The sequence below is a fragment of the Primulina huaijiensis genome, chromosome 3 (genome assembly GCF_012295235.1).
Source record: "Primulina huaijiensis isolate GDHJ02 chromosome 3, ASM1229523v2, whole genome shotgun sequence".
Taxonomy (NCBI): Eukaryota; Viridiplantae; Streptophyta; class Magnoliopsida; order Lamiales; family Gesneriaceae; genus Primulina; species Primulina huaijiensis.
The window spans coordinates 7,664,981-7,683,818 of record NC_133308.1 but is presented as its reverse complement, the minus strand read 5'-3'; the positions used below and the strand labels follow the sequence as shown (position 1 = coordinate 7,683,818).

Here is an 18,838-nt window from a genome sequence, read left to right as displayed (position 1 = left end):
TCGCAATGAGAAAACAACAGTTAGCGATCTTTAATTTTAAATTAAAATGAGCATTTTAGGTGTGGAAAAAATTTATTTATTATGGTGACATTTTATTTGCATAATTGTACTAAAAGCGAAAAGAAAGAAGAAAATAGTTGTAATTTTGTGATTGACGGGCAATATGACATGATTTGTCATTATCATTTGTACGTATTTTAAAATTATATTCAATATAGTAGTAATTATATATTTATTTATTTAACAATAACAAACATAATATATGATAAAATAAAAAAAATTTACGTACAAATGATGTCATATCCGTCAATCAGAAAAATTACATTCTTGCAATTTTCAGAACGATGATGAAAATAACAATATTAACTGGATCCAAGACATTGAGAAAAGGGGACGGGAGAATATTCTCACATGAGAAGAAATCATAGGATTCATTACTACCGCATTTGGGGTCAGCTCTGCCACCATCGCCGTCGCTTAGCATCTCCATATCCTCCTCAATGTCAAGCACCACAAAATTTGTAGGAAATATAAACCTTTTCACTTTCACCAATACATCCTCTATGACTCCTCGTGGATACTTGACTGATCTGTCTGCTAGCTGCAAAGACATCCTCGTTGGCTTAGGCTCTCCCAATCCAAGTTTCCTAAATACAGACAAAGGCATAAGGTTAATACTTGCACTTAGATCACATAAAGATTTATGAAAAACATCACCAATCATACAAAGAATAGAAAAACTCCCTGGATCTTTGAGTTTTGGTGGGATCTTGTTTTGCACCAATGCAGAGCAGTTTTCAGTTAAATTTACAGTCATATGATCTTCCAACTTCCTCTTATATGCTAAGATGTCCTTCAGAAATTTAGCATAACTATGTATTTGCATTAGTAAAAAGAATAATAATGTGCAATTTCTTAAATACTTCAAGGAATTTACCGAATTGCGCATCAATTTTAGATTTTTTCAATGCTGTAGGTAAAGACAAAGGAATAACAATTTTAGATTGTGTAGTGGGTGCAGGTGTAGAGTTAGAAGACTTACCCTTGTGTGTTTCTACCTATTCCTCTTGCGAGTGGCTTTTTGTGTCCTCCTTTGGCTTTAAAGTCTTCACACCTCTTAACTCAATGCCATTCACTTGCTCTTTAGGATTAGTCTCGGTGTTGCTTGGCAAGGTGCCTGGATCTCTGCTCGAAATTACCTTGGCCAGCTATCCTATCTGAGTTTCCAAGCCTTTGAGAGCTGCATTTTGATTTTGTAGTCTAGTTTCAGTCGCTGACATAAATTGAGTCATCATCTGCTCTAAGTTGGATTTTTCTTCTCGAGGCTCAGATCTATATATCGGTTGCTTCTCATATTGTTGGCCTCCTTGTGGACGACCCTGACTGTTTGATCGCCCCATGAGAAATTTGGGTGTTGCTTCCATCCAGAATTAAATGTGTTGGAATATGGATCATTCCTAGGACGGTTCTGAGTCTCCACATGGTTCACCGGTGCCTCATTTTGCACATAATCAGGATTCCTACTCTGGAAATCCTTCGTGAAGTGCTCACCTCCACAATCATCACAGAAAATCTCTTGCAGTCTCATGGTCATACCACCATCATTCATATTATCTATTTTCCTACTCAAAGCCTCTAATTGTGCAGCAACCGCAGAAAAATCACTTACCTGGTGAACTCCTGCACTCCTTCTCTGATTGTTTCTCTCAGATTGAGGATAGTAACTGCTGGCAGCCATCTCCTTCAACAATTCATATCTTTCTTTGATGGTATTTCTCAACAAATTCCCACAGGCAGCAACATCTATCATAGTACGATTGACAGTAAGCAAGCCATAATAAAAATTTGAACTACTAACCCAAGAGGCAGTTCGTGATGTGGGCATCTCCGTGGTAAATCTTTGTAGCGCTCCCATGCCTCATAAAAGGATTCTTGCTCGAATTGGGCTAAGGTAGTAATGTCTGCTCGCAACTTCATTGTCTTATATGGAGGGAAGTATTTGATGAGAAACGTTATTTCCATGTCCTCCCAAGTAGTGATGGAACCTACAGACAAACAGTTTAACCAGGCTTTAGCTTTGTCACATTTAGAGAAATGAAACAAACGCAATCTAACAGCATCATCAGAAACTTCATTAAATTTAAAAGTATCGCAAATTTCAAGAAAGTCTGCGATACGATTGTTTGGGCCATCTAGCGCAGTTCTCCCAAAATGGACAGTATTCTGGATCATCTGAATAATGGCTAGCTTGATCTCAAACTAGTTCACCCTGATGGTTGGTCTCACTGTGCTTGGACGTGCTCCATCTAGAGATGGTTGCGCATACTCCAGCATTGGTATGCGTCTTGGCACCTCGACTCGCCTCTCTTCTTCTCTCCACTCATCTTCCTGTCTAGGTACTTTCATTCTTTCTTCGATTCGTTGCTGTTGTCTTCTCCTACGAAAAATTTCTTTCAATCTCGGGATCGAAAATATCAAGTTCAAATTCAAGGGACTTCGGCATGCACCGAAAGAGATATCTGCAAAGAAATTGAAGATGTCAATTCAAATAAAATAAAATAAAGAATGCTAAAGTAAATAAGTGAAAATGAAATTGTGGATTAATAGTCCCGGCAACGGCGCCAAAAACTTAGTTGAACAAAACTTGCACTGTAAATTAAATTACTCACTAAAAATATGATTTTGTATGCTCAAAAATAATTGCAAATGCACGATGACAAGTAATAGTAAATTGTATAAAAATATATGGATATCATTTCACAGGGACTAAATTACACAAATATTTTTTCCAACTATTAAACCTTTAGCAACAATGATTTGAATGATTACTGACTACTAGAATGATTAAATAAATAATTAACTAAATGATTCAAGGATTAAATGTTGAAATGAACAAACTAAGATGATTAGTTAAGGATTCAATGAAAAATGAATTTGTTTAGAATCTTAGTTTACTTACCCCTTGTTAATTTAATTAATTAATCCCGACAATGATCCTCTCTTTTGACAGGATTTCCTAAACAATTGAACACGTCATTTCGAGCTATGCCAAACTAATTCAACACAATGAAGTAATTAAATCTTTTTAATTATTTATCAAAGGTGAATTGCATGTCGTTCTATATTGGACTATGACTATCAACGTGTATACAATTTCATATCTCTATGTAAATTGTAAATCTATGGACTATGTTACTCATTTCTATCACAAGTTATTCTCTCGAACTCACTCGTAATATGAAATTAATATTAAATTTAGCTACGCTTTAATAATTTAACGAAAAAAAATAGCATAATCAAGAATAGATAAGAAGTCGAGAGTTAAATTAATTAAAATCACGGTTTTGGGGTAGTATCCACTTAAATCCCAACAAATATGAAAATTTAACTCCTAGAATTCATGATAAAAATATGCAAAACAATGTTTAAACTAGAAACACTAGACTTGATAAAAACGAGAAGAATGGTGCTCAAAAATCTCGAAATTCTTCAACTTCAAGTAAATCATCTCCTCCAAGCTTCAATGGCTGCTAAAAAATTAGGGTTTTTTCTCATTAGTCTCACCCATATTCCACTTTCCTGGCCAAAATTGGTAAGAGCCTCGCCCGGATGGAAAGAAATCACACGCATAATATTTTCCAACTGTAGATCCCGCTCGAACGGTAAGATTCTTCCGCTCGAACGCCAACTGGTCGGCCTCAAGTTCTCATCATTTTCTCCTTTCTTTGATACTTTTCATCCTAATTCACTTTCCGGGCCATTTAGCCTCCAAATTCATCAAATACGAGTGAGCCACGATCATATGCATATGATATTGTTAAAATGAGCAAAATATAAATGAAATGAACACACACACAATGCAAACACATACAAAACTAATGCAATAAAACACGTAAAAATAACACATATCAATATTCAGTGTTTACAAATGAGTTTCAAGATCGAATTATGATTCATTTGTATTAAAGTATAATCAAAGTCTTTATTTACATCGATTGCATGGGTATACAGATAAATCGAAACGAAAACCATGAAATGTAAATTATATTAAAATAAAGACTGTTAATTACAACCAAGTCAATAAATTGGCGTCCAAAAAATCTAACATACACAAAATTTGGTATTTTTTCTTTCATTTAAGTCGAGTGCATGGGACAAATCTTGGAATTCTATATGCATTCAAGTAATTCAACTACCAATTCACAAAGTTCATGACAATTATTCAATGTGGTAGATGTGTATGATATAGATCTAAGTAGACCAAGTACCTTCCGCCCGATTCTTTGGTCTTAAGACAAGTGGTTTTAAGAATGAGTGATTGTCATTTTCCAACCCTTACTCCATAACCTGGGAACAGACAGCTAATGATTGATACTTTTAAAATATGTTGATCATGAAATACTCGTGGTATGTAAGTATTTGGGGAACACCCACGATAGTTCGACAATACAAGAACTTTTTATTGAGTGTGAAAAATATGAAAATAAGATATCTCTAGATTTTGTGAGTGATATGGATGACCGTGACTTCCATTTTTCATATGCAGAGATCATACATGATGGGTATCGAATTTATTTTATCTTATCATGTGATCGGGTCAAATCCTATAATGGCGAATATGTCCAACACAATGAAAAATCAAACTACTTATATAGTTTTGGATAAGCTATATATATCAAATATTATTTATTCATAATCCTATGATGTTATCCGGGTGGATGGGTGGTTATACCCCTAAAGGACCGGGTCAGGAATGACCCGAGATATTATATGGATAGTCCAAATCAGATTATGTGTGCAGGAAGATTTCTTCAGCATCCAGGCAGGTGAGTGCCCGGGACATTTTCTCCCCGGGCTATCAGCAGCCCGGGATCTCTTACAAGCTCCAAGGAACTTTTACCCGGGCTACCTCGAGAAGCGCATCACACTCGAGTGTATCGGTATGAGCTATCTTATCTGTCAAAACAATATGGGTTTGGCGTGTCCTAGAAGTCATCAAAAGCAGGGTATAGATAGCCTCCTTACCATACATAGCAGGTGGGCACTGAAAACAAGGTAACCATGAGATCTCCTCCTATAAATAGCAGGTATACTTCTCATTTACGTCTTCTGGAATTAAAAAACTCTCGAGCACTCACATATACTCGCACATATATCACTTGTAACTTTCTTCTTCACTTGTTGACTTAAGCATCAGAGTGGTTACGTCGGACACTCCTCCGACGCCCATTCACGAGTTCATTTCATTGTCTACAGGTCACAGTGGAATCCATTATCCTTACTCAAATTTCCTAAATACAAAATTATCCTCATCATCCGGTGGATTGCCCACACCAATCATACTCGATTCACCCGGATAACATCATCTTAGACATAAGTGATTCACAAGTTAACTTTAGATAGGCTGAAGTTGATCCAAGATTGTAATGCTCGAAATTTTATACTGTTAATCTGAGATGAGTATTTGATTGATTGAACTGATTATAGACAGAGAACGTCGAGATTGGATTGGAATTGTTGAGTTTTGAATATGTACGAGGACAGAAGGTCTCGCGCATATGCGCGGCTGGTGGGAGCGCATATGCGTGAGCTGTGTGGTTCCAATATGTGCCGAGACGAAGGTCTCGCGAGGTGTCCAGTAGCCAAAGTTTTTGTCCAGAGAAGTTGGAGCATATGCGCCGAGAGAGGGCGCGCATATGCGCCAGCAGCTGAAATTGTCAAGCACCGAGACAGAGCATCTTGCGCATATGCGCCGGTGATGGTCGCGCATATGCCCGAGACGTGCAGACCAAAGAATAAGACACTTGTCTTTGTCATGCAATATAAGGTGTATTTGACTCATTCTTCCTCACTTTGCAATTCAAGTCACCGAAAGACATCCTCAGAAAACCTCAAGCTTCCTTCTAGTTTAGATTTTTAATTGTGAGAGATCCAACCGCACGGTTTTCAATCCGATTATAAATTCTTGCTCCTCTTGCTTCAAGCTACCAAAGGATGTAAGTATTATTATGTTCTTGCTTGGTTTGGAAATAGAATGTTGGGGAAATTAGATTTTGAGCTATATGATATGTTCTTAATATGTTGAGATACGTAGAATCGAAACTGGATCGAAGAAATGAGATCTTATGAGATTGTTATGCATTTCAGCATATTTGTGGTTGGGATTATACAGATTTTGTGACTTGTATATGATATTGGTTGATGAGGATGAATTATGGTTATTGATTATTGTTGTTTGAGTTGGCCGGTATCGCGAGATTACGCCGTTATGCCGTCGAAATATACCGAGATTGAATATTGACCCATATGTGCGTTCCTTTGAGTTAGAGGTTGATATGGTACATTTATACATGTCATTGCAGATTTGTGTTAACATATTTGATGTCGAGATTTGAAGACTTCGACTTATTCAACCGAGACTACGACAAGAAAGGTATAATTCATGTTGATTCGGGAAGATACAACTCGAGTTAGATTTGATTCGAGTTTCCCAAAATCACATACTAGATTTCTATACCTTGCTATGCTTGTGCTTTATTTTGATTTATTTACATGCATTGAGATAGGGGAGTCATTGACAGATTTGTCAAACTTTCTAGATGTTCGGTGGTATCGAAGCATAGGAGAAGATCGACTCCGATTGTAGAGATTCGATACAGCCATGACCGAAATCTAGGAATAAGACGTACCGCCACCATGATTGGGAGAGCAGGTGGGAGACTTGTTACGTCTTATTCACACCGGGATCCCTAGACTTAGATATGAGTCGAGTCAAAGATATGAGTTTGAATTAAGTTGCTTGCCTTATATTGATTATGTATCATAGATTGTGGGACATATTGCTATTAATTATATTCATGATAGTATGTTCATGAGTTACATTGCTTGACATGCATGTATACATGTTTTATACTGGGATTTGTTCTCACCGGAGTTTCCGGCTGTTGTTGTGTTTGTATGTGTGCATAACAACAGGTGGGACAGGATCAGGGTCAAGACAAAGATGAGAGATCGAGATAACGTGGAGATTTCGGGCTGAGAAGAAGAACTAGTGGTTTATTACTAGACATGTATTTAAATTTTAAACACTAGTAGGATACTTGTAGTTGAACAAGTAAATGATACTTTGAGTCAAATAATATGATAGCATTATGTATTATTTATATACACTGGTTTATAATGTTAAAAGAAAAATTTTGACCCACATTTTCTAGCAAAGATCCACCTAATCCCAAAGATAATTGAGTTAGAGCCCGAGTCCCTACAACAGGTGGTATCAGAGCGATAGATCCTTTAGACTGAAATAGAATAGAATGAGCGGGGGTAGAACGAATTTTTCTTCCTTGCTCTGATTGTGCTGGCATGATTTATTGCTTTCATTATTATATGTTATATTGTTATCTGAGTTGATTACAGCATCTAATTGCGAATACTGAATCAGAACCGATTCTGGATCAGTGGTATATGATCAGAAGAGGACTGAGACAGATTGTATAGGTTGTGTACTAATCCGTTTGATAATCAGATATGCCTCCTCGACGAGTACCGCAACCAGTAGCAGGTCGGGCACCAGAACAGGGCAGTACATCCAATGATCCGATGGATCTGACCGCTACACCGATGGAGACTTTGTTAAAGCGGTTTCAGTCATTCCGACCACCGACACTGAAGGGCACAGAAAATTCAGTTGAATGTGAAAGTTGGCTCGATGACATCGAGATGTTATTTGAATCTCTTGACTACACTGACGAGCAATGAGTTAAACTTATTCGGCATCAACTGCAAGAAGTTGCAAAGAACTGGTGGCTTACCACGAAAAGAGCCTTGGAGCATCGTGGCACAGAGATCACTTGGAAAGTTTTCAAAGCAGAGTTCTATCAACGATTCTTTCCCGTGTCATATAGAAAATATAAAGGTGCTGAATTTGCCAATCTGAGACAGGGACAGTTGAATATCGAAGAATATGTGGCAAAGTTTTCGACATTGCTCAGATTTGCTCCTCACGTTGTAGAGAGTGACGAGGCCGTTGCAGATCAGTTTATCAATGGCTTGAATCCTGATATCTTTACCTTGGTGAACACCGGCAGACCGAACAACTTTGCAGATGCCTTGAACCGAGCCAAGGGAGCGGAAGCGGGCCTGATTAAGCAACGAGGACTATCGTATGCTGCTCCGATTCCGAGACCACCACAACCCTCTTTTCAATCACCTCCCAGATTCAAGAGCGGTGGTAGTAGTAGTGGCAAGAAAGATCAACTGAAAGCTCGAGGAAAACAGTTCAAGAAGTCAGGTAGCAGTTCATCAAGCTCTAGTGGGTCACGACAGAAAGGTCCTGGTCAGAGTTCAGATTATACAGGGGTGTATTGCAGTGCTTGTGGAGGCCGACATGCCACTGAGCAGTGTCAGGGCGTGATGGGTCGTTGCAATATCTGCAGACAGCAAGGACACTTCGCCAGGGTTTGTCCACAGAAAGGGGTACAGCAAGCTCAGAGGGTAGGAGCATCTGGTTCCGTAAATCAGCCTGAGAGGCAAGCTTCATCTGTTCATTCCTTTCAGCAAGCCCCTACACAGACCCAGCCCCGAGCCAGAGGTAGCCAGACAGTGAGCCAGCCTCCTAGACAGCAGGCTCGAGTATTTGCACTGACAGAAGAGCAGACCCAAGATGCACCAGATGATGTGATTGCAGGTAACTGTTTTCTTTGCGGCTATCCTGCCTATGTAGTGATAGATACAGGTGCATCTCATACATTCATATCAGAACGTTTTGCATTGTTACACTCATTTCATGTCGAGTCATTAGCTACTGTAGTGTCTGTCTCTTCTCCGTTGTGAAGTGGTTTGATATCCGTGACATCGGTTAGACATTGTATACTACAATTTGAGGGTAATGAGATTAATTTAGATTGCATTGTGCTTGGGTTATCTGATTTTGATTGTATTGTCGGTATTGATATGTTAACCAAGTACCGAGCCACTGTAGATTGTTTCCAGAAGGTTGTCAGATTCAGACCAAAGATGGCAGATGAGTGAAAATTCTACGGTAAAGGTTCCAGATCTCGGATTCCTTTAATATCTGTATTATCTATGACTCGATTATTACGCAAAGGAGCAGAGGGATTCCTTGTGTATACAGTAGATTTACTGAAATCGAGCCCTACCTTGGCAGAATTGCCAGTGGTATGTGAATTTGCTGATTTGTTCCCAGACGAGATTCCAGGGTTACCTCCAGCCCGAGAGATAGAGTTTAGCATTGAGCTTATTCCAGGTACAGTTCCGATTTCTAGAGCTCCGTACTGAATGGCGCCAATCGAATTGAAATAATTAAAAACTCAGTTAGAAGATCTATTAACCAAGGGATACATCAGACCGAGTGTGTCTCCTTGGGGCGCTCCCGTACTGTTTGTTCGAAAGAAAGATGGTTCGATGAAACTTTGTATTGACTACCGGCAACTGAACAAAGCAACGGTAAAGAACAAATACCCATTGCCTCGTATCGACGATTTATTTGATCAGTTGCAGGGTTCTTCAGTGTATTCGAAGATCGATCTGAGACCTGGATATCACCAGCTGAGGGTCAGAGATTCTGATATACCGAAGACATCGTTTAGAACCAGGTATGGACATTATGAGTTTATTGTCATGCCGTTTGGTCTTACAAATGCTCCAGCAGTTTTTATGGGTCTAATGAACCGTGTGTTTCAGAAATATCTCGATGATTTTGTGATTATTTTCATTGATGACATTTTGATATATTCGAAGAATATGATTGATCATGCTGAGCATCTGAGAACTGTATTGAGAAATTTGAGAACTGAGAAATTGTATGCCAAGCTGTCAAAATGTGAGTTTTGGTTGAATCAGGTTGTATTTATGGGTCACGTCATATCCGGAGATGGTATATCAGTTGATCCCAGTAAGGTTGAGGCAGTGATCAGTTGGCCGAGACCGACCTCAGTGCCAGAAATTCGCAGTTTTATGGGTTTGGCAGGGTATTACCGTCGATTTATTAAAGATTTCTCTAGTATTGCTAAACCTATTACCCAGTTGACACAAAAGAATGCGCCATTTGTGTGGTCTGAAGCTTGTGAGTCTAGCTTTTTGGAGTTGAAGAGACGATTGACCAGTGCTCCAGTATTGACTATCCCGTCAGGTACTGGTGATTTCGTTGTATATTGTGATGCATCTCACAAAGGGTTAGGATGTATTCTTATGTAGCGAGGACATGTGATTGCATATGCCTCGAGACAGTTGAAGCCACACGAGACTCGGTACCCAATTCATGATCTTGAATTGGCGGCCATTGTATTTGCACTCAAGATATGGAGACACTATCTCTACGGCGAGAAGTTTGAAATCTATTCTGATCACAAAAGCCTGAAGTATCTGTTTCTCAGTCAGAATTGAACATGAGACAACGAAGATGGCTTGATCTGCTGAAAGACTTTGATTGCGAGATCAAGTATTAACCAGGAAAATCAAATGCAGCAGCAGATGTCTTGAGTCGAAAAGTATGTGCTTTATCCTTATCGATGATAGGTATTTCTAATTTGATTGAGAATTGCTGTTTGTCTGGATTAGTATTTGATACAGATTGTATAACATTGCGACTTGCTGCGATTCAAATGGAACCAGATCTGATTGTTCTCATTATAGAAGCACAGAAAAATGATCAGAATGTTCAGAAGTCGATTCAGATGGTCAGATCGGGACATCACTCAGAGTATCAGATACATGATCATGTTCTATATGTAAATAACCGTCTTGTAGTGCCAGATATTTCAGATTTGAGATAACAGATTTTATCAGAAGCGCACTGTAGTCGGTTCAGTATTCATCCTGGCGGCAGGAAGATGTACAACGATCTAAAGATACAGTTTTGGTGGAAACAGATGAAATCTGACATTTGCGGAGTTTGTATCTAGGTGTTTAAATTGCCAACAGGTGAAGGCCGAGAGGAAAAAACCCGGAGTTTTACTTCAGAGTTTATCTATTCCTGAATGAAAATGGGATCACATTTCCATGGATTTTGTTAAGAAGTTACCACGATCATCCCAAGGCTGTGATGCGATTTGGGTTGTGATAGATAGATTGACCAAATCAGCATATTTTATTCCATACAGAATGACGTATCGATATGATCAGATGGCAGAGATACATGTCAGAGAGATAGTCAGATTGCATGGTGTGCCGAAGTCGATCGTATCAGATCGTGTTCCACGATTCACTTCACACTTTTGGCACAGTCTGCAGCAGGCTTTAGGTACGACATTGCACCTGCGTACTGCTTACCATCCCCAGACAGACGGACAGTCAGAGCGGACTATCCAGACTTTAAAGGATATGCTAAGGGCTGTAGTGCTAGATTTTGGCACTAGTTGGCAAGATTCACTTCCTCTTTGTGAATTCTCGTACAACAACAGTTATCAGACAAGCATCGAGATGGCACTGTTTGAGGCTTTATATGGAAAGAAGTGCAGATCTCCGTTGTATTGGGATGACATCTCAGAAGTACCAGAGTTTGGGCCTGATATGATCTGAGAGATGACTGATAAAGTAAGACTAATCCAGAAAAGAATGAAGAAAGCTCATGATAGACAAGCCAAGTATGCGAATGTACGTCGTCGACCGTTAGTGTTTGAACAGGGAGACAGAGTATTCCTGAAGATTTCTCCTTTCAGAGGTGTTGTCAGATTTGGTAAACACGATAGGTTGTCTCCTAGATACATCGGTCCGTACGAAATTCTTGAAAAGATTGGCGATCGTGCATATCGACTTGCTCTTCCTCCTTCTCTATCTGGGATACATGATGTCTTCCATGTATCGATGGTGCGTAAATATATGCCTGATGCTTCTCATGTCATTCAGCCTGATGAAGCCGAGCATGACGACACTTTGAGTTATATTGAACAGCCAATTCAGATTCTTGATTGGAAAGACAAACAGCTCAGAACGAATACTATTCCGCTGGTGAAAGTCCAATAGAGTCGTCATCGCACTGAAGAAGCGACCTGGGAGACAGAATCAGAGATGAGACAGAAATATCCCGAGTTATTTTCATGACGTAAGTATTTATTTAGCTTTTGAGTATATTGCTTCCTTTATAAGCTTTGATTGATTGCCTTAGATTTCGGGGACGAAATCATATCTTAGAGGGAGAGAAATGTAATGCCCGAAATTTTATACTGTTAATCTGAGATGAGTATTTGATTGATTGAACTGATTATAGACAGAGCACGTTGAGATTGGATTGGAATTGTTGAGTTTTGAATATGTGCGAGGACAGAAGGTCTCGGGCATATGTGCGGCTGGTGGGCGCGCATATGCGCGGCTGGTGGGCACGCATATGCGCGAGCTGTGTGGTTCCAAAATGTGCCAAGACGAAGGTCTCGCGAATATGCAAGACAAGAGGCGCGCATATGCGCGAGGTGTCCAGTATCCAAAGTGTTTGTCCAGAGAAGTTGGCGCATATGCGTCGAGAAAGGGCGCGCATATGCGCCAGCAGCTGAAATTGTCAAGCGCCGAGACAGAGCTTCTCGCGCATATGCGCCAGTGATGGTCGCTCATATGCGCGAGACGTGCAGACCAAAGAATAAGACACTTGTCTTTGCCATGCAATACAAGGTGTATTTGACTCATTCTTCCTCACTTTGCAATTCAAGTCACCGAAAGACATCCTCAGAAAACCTCAAGCTTCCTTCTAGTTTAGATTTTTAATTGTGAGAGATCCAACCGCACGGTTTTCAATCCGATTATAAATTCTTGCTCCTCTTGCTTCAAGCTACCAAAGGATGTAAGTATTATTATGTTCTTGCTTGGTTTGCAAATAGAATGTTGGGGAAATTAGATTTTGAGCTATATGATATGTTCTTAACATGTTGAGATACGTAGAATCGAAACCGGATCGAAGAAATGAGATCTTATGAGATTGTTATGCATTTCAGCATATTTGTGGTTGGGATTATACAGATTTTGTGACTTGTATATGATATTGGTTGATGAGGATGAATTATGGTTATTCATTATTGATGTTTGAGTTAACCGGTATCGCGAGATTACGCCGTTATGCCGTCGAAATATACCGAGATTGAATATTGACCCATATGTGTGTTCTTTTGAGTTAGAGGTTGATATGGTACATTTATACATGTCATTGCAGATTTGTGGTAACATATTTGATATCGAGATTTGAAGACTTCGACTTATTCAACCGAGACTATGACAAGAAAGGTATAATTCATGCTGATTCGGGAAGATACAACTCGAGTTAGATTTGATTCGAGTTTCCCAAAATCGCATAATAGATTTCTATACCTTGCTATGCTTGTGCTTTATCTTGATTTATTTACACGCATTGAGATAGGAGAGTCATTGGCAGATTTGCCAAACTTTCTAGATGTTCGGTGGTATCGAAGCATAGGAGAAGATCGACTCCGATTGTAAAGATTCGATACAGACATGACCGAAATCTAGGAATAAGACGTACCGCCATCATGATTTGGAGAGTAGGTGGGAGACTTGTTACGTCTTATTCACACCGGGATCCCTAGACGTAGATATGAGTCGAGTCAAAGATATGAGTTTGAATTAAGTTGCTTGCCTTATATTGATTATGTTTCATAGATTGTGGGACATATTGCTATTAATTATATTCATGATAGTATGTTCATGAGTTACATTGCTTGACATGCATGTATACATGTTTTATACTGGGATTTGTTCTCACCGGAGTTTCCGGCTGTTGTTGTGTTTGTATGTGTGCATAACAACAGATGGGACAGGATCAGGGTCAAGACAAAGATGAGAGATCGAGATAGCGTGGAGATTTCGGGCTGAGAAGAAGAACTAGTGGTTTATTACTAGACATGTATTTAAATTTTAAACACTAGTAGGATATTTGTAGTTGAACAAGTAAATGATACTTTGAGTCAAATAATATGAGAGCATTATGTATGATTTATATACACTGGTTTATAATGTTAAAAGCAAAATTTTGACCTACATTTTCTAGCAAAGATCCACCTAATCCCAAAGATAATTGAGTTAGAGCCCGGGTCCCCACAAAAATATTACTTGAACAAAAAATTGTACGAGACTTGAAGGAAAAAAATGCATGTAAAGTAAACACTATATATGTTCACGTTGTTGGATTTTAAGAATTATGATCAAATATGATTGATAACAACAATTTGGCCATTATTCCCGAAATGTCACCAAAATCCAGGACAGCACGAAGAGGAGGAAGCTGGAGTTCTATTTCAGTGTGAAAGGATGTTGTTGATCATAAACCGACAGGAAATAAATTATGAAGTGTGTATCAGAAGTTAATGTTGTGCTCAGATGTTGTCAACACTAGTACACAACAGGCAGCGAAAATTATTTATTAACACACAAATATAATTTTAATAAATAAACACTATATTTAAATTATGCACAAATATTCGTACTTGTGCAATATCTCATGGCAAAAATTTACTAGAAAAATATGTAAATCGTTTACAAAAATCAATACTAATGAGATTAACAAAACTAAATTCCTTGACACTCCATGGAATTAAAATGCATTCAAAAACTCAAATCAAATACTAGATGCATAAAACAAAAGATCGTATTGCTTAAAACCAAACGAAGCCACTCTTCATCCAACACTTCACGCAATATTGTTTTTGAGTGTCGTCAATACCAATCAGTAACAAGGTAATTATGTGAATCAATCACACACATTCTTCACACAAAAATCTTCAATACTAAACTTGAGTATGTTCAGAAAAACTCCAACAGCTGCGCCCCTGCAAAAGTGATCGCTCTTCTTCACGGAATATTTCATATATATAGATCTCTATATCTTGACTTAATTATCTTTCCATAAAACAAATCCTACAAACATGGAAACAAGAGTTTAATAGGAATAAAATTCTTTTAAACTAGGATAAAATATCTTAGAGATAAATATCCTATCAGAAATAAATAATCTAATATCTAGAGATAAATTTACCAAAATGTTGTAATCTAGAAAGACAAAATCTTAAATTGAGATTATCAATTTTTCAAAATAAATAAGGAATATTCTTTTCGTTGCGGAAGCGGTAACCCCATATATGACTGCTGGGCTGCCAAGGCAACTGAATGCGCAACTGTCGGCGCCTCGTAGACTGCGCGATCGGCTTTGGATGCAATGCCATCGGTGGCAGAGATGGAAGGTACTATGGAGTCTCTGACTGTCACGCCCCGAGCCCGAGCCCGGGCCTGCGTGACTGCACAATGAGCCCCTATAGCAAATATTTCGTATTCATCCTCGTTTTACGAAAATGATTAACTCAAGTTGCTATAGAAGTCCATTGTAAGCCATTATAAACTCATTTTTAAATCTTTAATTTTTAATATGTGGGACAAGGGTATCACAATCACCCCTCCTTCAGAACGAGACGTCATCGTCGCGGCCTGACATTTCGATCCATCAACGCCGATAATCTAGAGGTGGCTCCTACAGGTTCAAGAGGTGGCTCCCGTCATGTAGCACTTTGCCACGCAGGTTCAAGAGGTGGCTCCCATGCACGTAGCACTTTGCCCCGCATAGCACTTATTTCCCGGTGTTTCATGCCGGTGACCGGCTCTGATACCTTTCTGTCACGCCCCGAGCCCAGGCCCGCATCTACGTGACTGCACAATGGGCTCCTATAGCAAATACTTCGTATCCGTCCTCGCTTTACGAAAATGATTAACTCAAGTTGCTATAGAAGTCCATTGTAAGCCATTATAAACTCATTTTTAAATCTTTAATTTTGAAGATGTGGGACAAGGGTATCACACTGACCCCAGCGACCACGACCCCGTGAACCCTTGCCCTAGCACCCTGCGCCATGGCGTGATTCAAGATCAACCCTAGTGGATAGTCTTCAAAAGAGACAAGGTCATCATGCTAAAGCAAGAGCTGATCATGAACATCTTCAAGATAATCGAAGGCCGTGGAGCCAACGTCCATATTGCCAATGGAGCTTGACTTGCCATGCAGTTTGTGAGTAATATCATCATTCATGGGCTACACATTCATGACTGTAAGCCAACGGGTAATGCGATGGTGCAGAGCTCGCCTTTGCATTATGGACGGTGAACCATGGCTGATGGTGACGGGTTTTCTATTTTTGGGGGAAGCCACATTTGGATCGATCATAATTCCCTTTCGAGATGTTCGTACGGGCTAATTGATGCTATCATGGGATCAACAGCTATTAGCATATCTAACAATTACTTTACTCATCACAATGAGGTTAACATTCATTCATTTGCAAAGCTGTAGTTAAAGTTAATCGTAGGTTGAAGTGTTATTGAATTAACATTTTTATTACATGCTTCTAAACAGGTTGTCATTGGGACACAGCGACTCATATGCCAGGGACATTGTAATGCAGGTGACAATTGCCTACAATCATTTTGGAGAGGGCCTAAAACAGAGAATGCCTAGGTAAAATACAAGAATTCTTCACTTCTTTATGGCTCTTTGCTTAGGGACCAGTTTAGGTGCTACCCTGTTATGTTTTGATTAAAGAGAAGTGTATTTTTAACCATCCAGGTGCAGGCATTGGTATTTTCACGTGGTAAACAATGACTACACTTCCTGGGAGATGTATGCTATTGGTGGGAGTGCGAATCCTACCATTAACAGCCAAGGCAACAGATTTCTTGCCCCATCCAACCTTTTTGCAATAGAGGTGTTTTTTTCCCTCTAGATACAACTGATAATATCCACCTTCGAGTTATTGGGATTGCCACTTATATAAAATTTGACAGGTAACAAAGAGACCAAGGAATTCAAGGAACAAATGATGGAGGCACTGGAGCTGGAGATCAGAGGGTGATCTTATGCTAAACGGGACCTATTTCGTCCAGTCTGGCGGCACTGCAGCCAACTACACTAGAGCCTCAAGTCTGGCTGCCGAATCTTCTTCCATTGTGGCCATCATCACCTCTGGTGCCGGTGCCCTTCACTGCGGTAACGGTTTCCATTGCTGATAATTATATATCCAAGTTCCAAATTATGGAACAAGATTAAACGAATCTGACGTTTAACATAATTCTTCTTATATATAATTAGCCTATCTTCTTCCAATTTCTTGCTATTTTCCATCAAGGAACAATTTATCGTGCATCATTCATTCCACTTATTTAGGTAGTATTTGCGAATATTTTTAAAAAATGGCTATGGATTATTTCTTTACAAAATTTTGCAAATTTGTAAAGCAAAAATTCATAATCATTTTTTTTAGGAGTTTGCAAACACTTCTTTAATCAACATCCATCCCACTTCACCTTGAACTTTTTCGGATCCTTTTGTAGCAGGCGCAAAAGGGTTATTTCGAGTAATTTTTATAATTTTCTTCCCGTATCATCCCGATATTTTTTTCCTCAAAATGAATCCAAATTCCTCAATTGCATTGTCACGTGACATGCATTTTTTCGGATATTATTATAAGTAAAAATTGAGCTTCAAGAACTGCCCATAGTAGCAATATGTAATGCATTTAACTCTGTATTATCTCATCACTATCTTTTTGAAATATCATATTTTTAGGCCATAGTCACGTTACATTACGTTTGAAATATCCAACTTCTCAATGGAAAACATGGTTGAATTCATGCTATCATAAGAGTACTACTTTAATGCAAAATTTAAGTGGTCCAAAATTGACAGAGTAGGTCTCTTGTGAGACGGTTTCACGAATCATTATCTGTGAGACGAGTCAACTTTACCGATATTCACAATAAAAAGTAATACTCTTAGCATAAAAAGTAATACGTTTTCATGGATGACCCAAATAAGAGATCTGTCACACAAAATACGACTCGTGAGACCGTCTCACACAAGTGTTTGCCAAATTGATTTGACCATATAAAAATATTATTACCCACATATTCAAATTAAAATTGGACAGTTAGATCTAATGTGAAAATATTATCATTTTGTTAGCATCTCATCAACCCAAAATATACTGCTTTTGATTGCGATCCTTAAACTATATATAGCGCTTCTTAATCCTCTTTCATTCTTCGATGCCTTGATTGACTGATTTTCAAGAAAAGTTCGGTAATATTTGGAGATTTCTTGGTGAAAAATTCCAGGGAAATAAAATATGAGTTTGGTCTTGTTTTCAAGAAATAAAAATGAATATAAACATCAAATTAAGTCAAATTAGCCGGATGAAATTATATTAAAATTTTAAAATATTATTTTTTGTATTATATAATAATAGAATATTTTAAAGAAATAATATATAAACATTTTTTACTTTAAAATGTAGTAATAATTATGCTGGTAAATGCGAAGATGAGATAAAATTGATTCGGTAAAAGAGAATGAAAATTGTATAGCACTGTTTTTATTTTTGGAAATTATAATTTGTTTTGGAAAATTAAATTGTTCAATTTCAATGCACTGGTTACCTCGAGAAAGAGAGGCATAATCGTTATGGGGATGGCCAACAAACTTTTTCTTTTTCTTTTTTTTTAAAAATTTTTTTTTTACCAACAAACTATTATTACCTTTGTCTTACTTGTCTAAAACCCTGAAAAAGTTAAGACACCAATGCGTAATTATTTGTGTTTCCAAAATATCTACTGAGTTTTTCACAAAATACACATCCCTTACTCTCCTTTTCTAGATAAAAACAAATAAAAAATTGACGACGAGGAACAAGAGTTATTTTGAGGATGGTGATCAGCTCTATAGTTTAATTTTAATTTGCTTTAGTTCGATTGTAATTAACTTCTGCACCTTTTGTATTTATTTAGTTTTTGTATAATTGGAAAGAAAATGTTTACTTTTTCTGAAAAATATTGGTTTATT

At 38.3% G+C, this 18,838-nt stretch overlaps 1 non-coding gene and 1 pseudogene across 1 annotated transcript; both read left to right on the top strand.

Annotated features, from left to right (window-relative positions):
- The first annotated feature begins 1,867 nt into the window (after positions 1-1,867).
- Positions 1,868-1,973, top strand: LOC140974668 (small nucleolar RNA R71). Its single transcript, XR_012174826.1, has one exon. It is a non-coding gene; the product is annotated as a small nucleolar RNA R71 (small nucleolar RNA).
- Positions 1,958-17,007, top strand: LOC140972446 (probable pectate lyase 8; annotated as a pseudogene).
- The last annotated feature ends 1,831 nt before the right edge of the window (positions 17,008-18,838 follow it).